We start from the raw sequence: 8,041 nt of genomic DNA, 5'->3' as shown, positions 1-8,041 counted from the left end.
GGCAACACCTGCTGCATCGCAGCGTGGCAACACCTGCTGCATCGCAACACCTGCTGTGCCGTACAATATATGATTCCAACAGTTGAAGTCTGCAAGTTTGACTTACATCAGTTACAGTCGTGGTCAGGAAATATCTGAACTAACTGAAAGTGACTGAAATATATGAAAGATAACTAAAAGTGTAAGGAAATGTCTGTGGAAAGGAAAGGAGCTAGACGAATAATGATCCAACCCGTATCCATCAATCCTGCCTCTGAGCTTTTTGCACTTAAAGACGAACTATAAACACTCTTTAAAAGGCTTTATATTCTGAGCTACTCGAGTAGCAGATGGCAACCTTTGTTGAAGTGTATATTGGTGTATTTGCCTTCAAGCGTTTTAATTTTTAAAGTATGTTTCTCTACTCATTTGTGTACATATCTAAGTAACACTTGTGACCTCACTTGTTCGTTCAACACTATCTCACTACACACAACGAGGCACAAAACCAAAAATTAAAGGACACGTTTTAATCACTTCTTTATCCTAAATTATCCTCTTTCTGTCTCCATCTTATATCCTCCTATTACTATTCCCCTCTCCAACTTGTATGTTATTACGGCCCAAATCTTTCCATTGTCCTCGCCATCTCCGTGTTTGAACTTGAACCTTCCGAGAAGGCAATTGCTGCTCCTTAACTTACCAGAATATTCCGAATGTTGATGACATTGTTGACTTTTGGTGGGAGCCTTTGCTTCCACAAGCCTAAGTACGTACACTGAATGTCACTTTATATTGCCTGCAGTACAGCTGTAAGTGTCGCCTCTCTGATGTCCCCCTTGTTAAACTCTCTTGTTAAACACTAGCAGCGTCAGTGTTAACCTGCTCCTCTGTCTACGTGTTGTCATCGTTGGCTTTGTAATGATAGCCTCATTCCATCGGAAGCTACATGTATCACTCTGGAATGATTCCCTTGTGCCAGAGTATGCTATGTGTATCACTTTGGAATGATTCCCTTGTGCCAGAGTATGCTATGTGTATCACTCTGGAATGATTCCCTTGTGCCAGAGTATGCTATGTGTATCACTCTGGAATGATTCCCTTGTGCCAGAGTATGCTATGTGTATCACTCTGGAATGATTCCCTTGTGCCAGAGTATGCTATGTGTATCACTCTGGAATGATTCCCTTGTGCCAGAGTATGCTATGTGTATCACTCTGGAATGATTCCCTTGTGCCAGAGTATGCTATGTGTATCACTCTGGAATGATCCCCTTGTGCCAGAGTATGCTATGTGTATCACTCTGGAATGATTCCCTTGTGCCAGAGTATGCTATGTGTATCACTCTGGAATGATCCCCCCTTGCGTATGCAACACGTGACATTTTGAATGAGTGCCTTCTTCCAGCATACATGCGCGCACACGGTACAGTGCTCGCTGTTAGGGATTAGACGTGTCCGCTGTTAGTGGTTAGACGTGCCCGCTGTTAGTGGTTAGACGTGCCCGCTGTTAGTGGTTAGACGTGTCCGCTGTTAGTGGTTAGACGTGCTCGCTGTTAGTGGTTAGACGTGCCCGCTGTTAGTGGTTAGACGTGTCCGCTGTTAGTGGTTAGACGTGCTCGCTGTTAGTGGTTAGACGTGCTCGCTGTTAGTGGTTAGACGTGCTCGCTGTTAGTGGTTAGACGTGCCCGCTGTTAGTGGTTAGACGTGTCCGCTGTTAGTGGTTAGACGTGCTCGCTGTTAGTGGTTAGACGTGCCCGCTGTTAGTGGTTAGACGTGTCTGCGGTTAGTGGTTAGACGTGCTCGCTGTTAGTGGTTAGAAGTGCTCGCTGTTAGTGGTTAGAAGTGCTCGCTGTTAGTGGTTAGACGTGCCCGCTGTTAGTGGTCAGACGTGCCCGCTGTTAGTGGTTAGAAGTGCTCGCTGTTAGTGGTTAGACGTGACCGTTGTTAGTGGTTAGACGTGTCTGCGGTTAGTGGTTAGACGTGCCCGCTGTTAGTAGTTAGACGTGTCCGCTGTTAGTGGTTAGACGTGTCCGCTTTTAGTGGTTAGACGTGTCCGCTGTTAGTGGTTAGACGTGTCCGCTGTTAGTGGTTAGACGTGCCCGCTGTTAGTGGTTAGAAGTGCTCGCTGTTAGTAGTTAGACGTGCTCGCTGTTAGTGGTTAGAAGTGCTCGCTGTTAGTGGTTAGACGTGCTCGCTGTTAGTGGTTAGACGTGCCCGCTGTTAGTGGTTAGACGTGTCTGCTTTTAGTGGTTAGACGTGCTCGCTGTTAGTGGTTAGACGTGCTCGCTGTTAGTGGTTAGAAGTGCTCGCTGTTAGTGGTTAGACGTGTCCGCTGTTAGTGGTTAGACGTGCTCGCTGTTAGTGGTTAGACGTCCCCCCGGGGTTAGTGGTTAGACGTGTCTGCGGTTAGTGGTTAGAAGTGCTCGCTGTTAGTGGTTAGACGTGTCTGCGGTTAGTGGTTAGACGTGCTCGCTGTTAGTGGTTAGACGTGCTCGCTGTTAGTGGTTAGACGTGCCCGCTGTTAGTGGTTAGAAGTGCTCGCTGTTAGTGGTTAGACGTGCTCGCTGTTAGTAGTTAGAAGTGCTCGCTGTCAGTGGTTAGACGTGCTCGCTGTTAGTGGTTAGACGTGCTCGCTGTTAGTGGTTAGACGTGCCCGCTGTTAGTGGTTAGACGTGTCCGCTGTTAGTGGTTAGACGTGCTCGCTGTTAGTGGTTAGACGTGCTCGCTGTTAGTGGTTAGAAGTGCTCGCTGTTAGTGGTTAGACGTGCTCGCTGTTAGTGGTTAGACGTGTCCGCTGTTAGTGGTTAGACGTGCTCGCTGTTAGTGGTTAGAAGTGCTCGCTGTTAGTATTTAGACGTGTCCGCGGTTAGTGGTTAGACGTGTCCGCTGTTAGTGGTTAGAAGTGCTCGCTGTTAGTGGTTAGACGTGTCCGCTGTTAGTGGTTAGAAGTGCTCGCTGTTAGTGGTTAGAAGTGCTCGCTGTTAGTGGTTAGAAGTGCTCGCTGTTAGTGGTTAGAAGTGCTCGCTGTTAGTGGTTAGACGTGTCTGCGGTTAGTGGTTAGAAGTGCTCGCTGTTAGTGGTTAGACGTGCTCGCTGTTAGTGGTTAGACGTGCTCGCTGTTAGTGGTTAGACGTGCTCGCTATTAGTGGTTAGACGTGCCCGCTGTTAGTGGTTAGACGTGTCCGCTGTTAGTGGTTAGACGTGCTCGCTGTTAGTGGTTAGACGTGCTCGCTGTTAGTGGTTAGAAGTGCTCGCTGTTAGTGGTTAGACGTGTCTGCGGTTAGTGGTTAGAAGTGCTCGCTGTTAGTGGTTAGAAGTGCTCGCTGTTAGTGGTTAGACGTACTCGCTGTTAGTGGTTAGACGTGCTCGCTGTTAGTGGTTAGACGTGCTCGCTGTTAGTGGTTAGAAGTGCTCGCTGTTAGTGGTTAGAAGTGCTCGCTGTTAGTGGTTAGACGTGTCTGCGGTTAGTGGTTAGAAGTGCTCGCTGTTAGTGGTTAGACGTGCTCGCTGTTAGTGGTTAGAAGTGCTCGCTGTTAGTGGTTAGACGTGTCTGCGGTTAGTGGTTAGAAGTGCTCGCTGTTAGTGGTTAGACGTGCTCGCTGTTAGTGGTTAGAAGTGCTCGCTGTTAGTGGTTAGACGTGCTCGCTGTTAGTGGTTAGACGTGTCCGCTGTTAGTGGTTAGACGTGCTCGCTGTTAGTGGTTAGACGTGCTCGCTGTTAGTGGTTAGAAGTGCTCGCTGTTAGTGGTTAGAAGTGCTCGCTGTTAGTGGTTAGACGTGTCCGCTGTTAGTGGTTAGAAGTGATCGCTGTTAGTGGTTAGACGTGTCCGCTGTTAGTGGTTAGACGTGTCCGCTGCTAGTGGTTAGACGTGTCCGCTGCTAGTGGTTAGACGTGTCCGCTGCTAGTGGTTAGAAGTGCTCGCTGTTAGTGGTTAGAAGTGCTCGCTGTTAGTGGTTAGAAGTGCTCGCTGTTAGTGGTTAGACGTGTCTGCGGTTAGTGGTTAGAAGTGCTCGCTGTTAGTGGTTAGACGTGCTCGCTGTTAGTGGTTAGAAGTGCTCGCTGTTAGTGGTTAGACGTGCTCGCTGTTAGTGGTTAGACGTGCTCGCTGTTAGTGGTTAGACGTGCTCGCTGTTAGTGGTTAGACGTGCTCGCTGTTAGTGGTTAGACGTGCTCGCTGTTAGTGGTTAGACGTGCTCGCTGTTAGTGGTTAGACGTGCTCGCTGTTAGTGGTTAGAAGTGCTCGCTGTTAGTGGTTAGACGTGTCTGCGGTAAGTGGTTAGAAGTGCTCGCTGTTAGTGGTTAGACGTGCCCGCTGTTAGTGGTTAGACGTGTCTGCGGTTAGTGGTTAGAAGTGCCCGCTGTTAGTGGTTAGACGTGTCCGCTGTTAGTGGTTAGACGTGTCCGCTGTTAGTGGTTAGACGTGTCCGCTGTTAGTGGTTAGACGTGTCCGCTGTTAGTGGTTAGAAGTGCTCGCTGTTAGTGGTTAGACGTGTCCGCTGTTAGTGGTTAGAAGTGCTCGCTGTTAGTGGTTAGACGTGTCCGCTGTTAGTGGTTAGACGTGTCTGCGGTTAGTGGTTAGAAGTGCTCGCTGTTAGTGGTGAGACGTGTCCGCTGTTAGTGGTTAGAAGTGCTCGCTGTTAGTGGTTAGACGTGTCCGCTGTTAGTGGTTAGACGTGCTCGCTGTTAGTGGTTAGACGTGTCCGCTGTTAGTGGTTAGAAGTGCTCGCTGTTAGTGGCTAGACGTGCTCGCTGTTAGTGGTTAGATGTGTCCGCTGTTAGTGGTTAGACGTGTCTGCGGTTAGTGGTTAGACGTGCTCGCTGTTAGTGGTTAGAAGTGCTCGCTGTTAGTGGTTAGACGTGTCCGCTGTTAGTGGTTAGAAGTGCTCACTGTTAGTGGTTAGACGTGCTCGCTGTTAGTGGTTAGACGTGCTCGCTGTTAGTGGTTAGACGTGCTCGCTGTTAGTGGTTAGACGTGCTCGCTGTTAGTGGTTAGAAGTGCTCGCTGCCAGAGGTAAGACGTGCCCGCTGCCAGAGGTAAGACGTGCCCGCTGCGAGAGGTAAGACGTGCCCGATGCCAGAGGTAAGACGTGCCCTCTGCCAGAGGTAAGACGTGCCCGCTGCCAGAGGTAAGACGTGCCCGCTGCCAGAGGTAAGACGTGCCCTCTGCCAGAGGTAAGACGTGCCCGCTGCCAGAGGTAAGACGTGCCCTCCGCCAGAGGTAAGACGTGCCCGCTGCCAGAGGTAAGACGTGCCCGCTGCCAGAGGTAAGACGTGCCCGCTGCCAGAGGTAAGACGTGCCCACTGCCAGAGGCAAGACGTGCCCGCCGCCAGAGGTAAGACGTGCCCGCTGCCAGAGGTAAGACGTGCCCACTGCCAGAGGTAAGACGTGCCCACTGCCAGAGGTAAGACGTGCCCGCTGCCAGAGGCAAGACGTGCCCGCTGCCAGAGGCAAGACGTGCCCGCTGCCAGAGGCAAGACGTGCCCGCCGCCAGAGGTAAGACGTGCCCGCTGCCAGAGGTAAGACGTGCCCGCTGCCAGCGGCAAGACGTGCCCGCTGCCAGAGGTAAGACGTGCCCGCCGCCAGAGGTAAGACGTGCCCGCTGCCAGAGGTAAGACGTGCCCGCTGCCAGAGGTAAGACGTGCCCGCTGCCAGAGGCAAGACGTGCCCGTTGCCAGAGGTAAGACGTGCCCGCTGCCAGAGGTAAGACGTGCCCGCTGCCAGAGGTAAGACGTGCCCGCTGCCAGAGGCAAGACGTGCCCGCCGCCAGAGGCAAGACGTGCTCGCCACCAGAGGTAAGACGTGCCCGCTGCCAGAGGCAAGACGTGCCCGCCGCCAGAGGCAAGACGCGCCCGCCGCCAGAGGTAAGACGTGCCCGCCGCCAGAGGTAAGACGTGCCCGCCGCCAGAGGTAAGACGTGCCCGCCGCCAGAGGTAAGACGTGCCCGCTGCCAGAGGTAAGACGTGCCCGCTGCCAGATGTAAGACGTGCCCGCTGCCAGAGGTAAGACGAGCCCGCTGCTAGAGGTAAGACGTGCCCGCCGCCAGAGGTAAGACGTGCCCGCTGCCAGAGGTAAGACGTGCCCGCTGCCAGAGGTAAGACGTGCCCGCTGCCAGAGGTAAGACGAGCCCGCTGCCAGAGGTAAGACGTGCCCGCCGCCAGAGGTAAGACGTGCCCGCTGCCAGAGGCAAGACGTGCCCGCTGCCAGAGGTAAGACGTGCCCGCTACCAGAGGTAAGACGTGCCCGCTGCCAGAGGTAAGACGTGCCCGCTGCCAGAGGTAAGACGTGCCCGCCGCCAGAGGTAAGACGTGCCCGCTGCCAGAGGTAAGACGTGCCCGCTGCCAGAGGTAAGACGTGCCCGCTGCCAGAGGTAAGACGAGCCCGCTGCCAGAGGTAAGACGTGCCCGCCGCCAGAGGTAAGACGTGCCCGCTGCCAGAGGTAAGACGTGCCCGCTGCCAGAGGTAAGACGAGCCCGCTCTCAGCTTTCCTTCAATATGTCAGTGTCTTGTGCGAAACTTTTTGAGAGAAAAAGCCTCGCCAATCTGTTAAAGGGATGAGCAACATTGTTTTTAGCTGTTGTTTACTTGCCAGTGTGCGTGTGTACTCACCTATTTGTGCCTGCAGGATCGAGCATTGGTTCTTGGATCCCGCCTTTCTAGCCGTCGGTTGTTTAAAGCAAGGACTCCTGTCCTACTTCCCTATCATACCTAGTTTTAAAGATTTGAATAGTGTTTGCTTCCACAATGTGCTCCTTTAGTTTATTCCATTTCCCCAGTGTTCTCACGCTAAAAGAAAACTTTCTAACATCTCTGTGACTCCTCAGAGTTTCCAGCTTCCACCCATGTCTCCTTGTTTTGTTGGTATTCAGTGTGAACATTTCGTCTATTTCCACTCTGTCAATCCCCTTCAGTATTTTATATGATGCCATCATATATCCGCGCTCCCTCTTTTTTTTTTTCTAGCGTCGCCAGGTTCAGTTCTTTCAGTCGCTCTTCATATCCCACCCCCCTCACAACTCTGGGACAAGCCTCATCGCAAATTTCTGAATCTTTTCCAGTTTCCTTGCGTGTTTCTTCAGTTGGGGACTCCATGATGGGGCAGCATACTCTAACACTGGTTTCACGTAGAGAGTGTAAAGCGTTCTCAATGCCTCCTTACTTAGGTTTTTGAATGCTGCTCTAACTTTTGCTTGTGTAGAGTACGCTGCTGTTGTTATCTGATTTATATGTGCCCCAGAAGTTAGATTAGGTGTTACGTCCACTCTTAGGTCTCTTTATCGAATTGTCATAGGTAGGTACTCTCCATTTGGTCTCCTCTCACCTAATCTCATTTCCATAACTTTACATTTGCTCATGTTGAACTCCTGTTACCATTTCTCTGACCACCACTGCAGCTTGTTCAAGTCCTCTTGGAGGATCCTACAATCCTCTTCTGTCACAACTAGTTTCATTAATTTCACGTCATCCGCGAATATCGATATACAGGACTAGACTCGTTCACGTATATTATAAATAGAACTAGTCCCAGCACCAGTCCTTGAGGTATTCCAATAGTTACCGTTTGCCAGTCTGACCTCTCGCTCCCTGACTGTAACTCTCTGGCTCTTGCATGTTAAATAATTCCTTACCCATGCTGGGGTCTTTCCGCTTACTCCTGCCTGCTTCTCAAGTTTGAATAGCAGTCTCCTGTACGGTACTGCATCTAAAGCTATAAATACATATACTGTACTCGCCTAGTAGTTCTCACCTAGTTGTGCTAGCGGGGGTTGAGCTCTGGATCTTTGGTCCCGCCTCTCATCTGTCACTCAACTGGTGTACAGATTTATGAGCCTATTGGGCTCTATCATATCTACATTTTAAACTGTGTATGGAGTCAGCCTCCACCACATCACTGCCTAATGCATTCCATCTGTTAACTACTCTGACACTAAAAAAGTTCTTTCTAACGTCCCTCCCAGCAAACAATTTTAGGTTGCCACAACATATCTGGAAAGAATTTGAAAGTATTGGAAACGTTTGTTTTATCGTATCAGATACGATATTGTGTGTGGACTTAAATAGG

The sequence above is a fragment of the Procambarus clarkii genome, chromosome 61, assembly GCF_040958095.1.
Source record: "Procambarus clarkii isolate CNS0578487 chromosome 61, FALCON_Pclarkii_2.0, whole genome shotgun sequence".
In the NCBI taxonomy this organism is placed as follows: domain Eukaryota; kingdom Metazoa; phylum Arthropoda; class Malacostraca; order Decapoda; family Cambaridae; genus Procambarus; species Procambarus clarkii.
The sequence above is the reverse complement of the archived record's forward strand: the minus strand, read 5'-3'. Positions refer to the sequence as shown.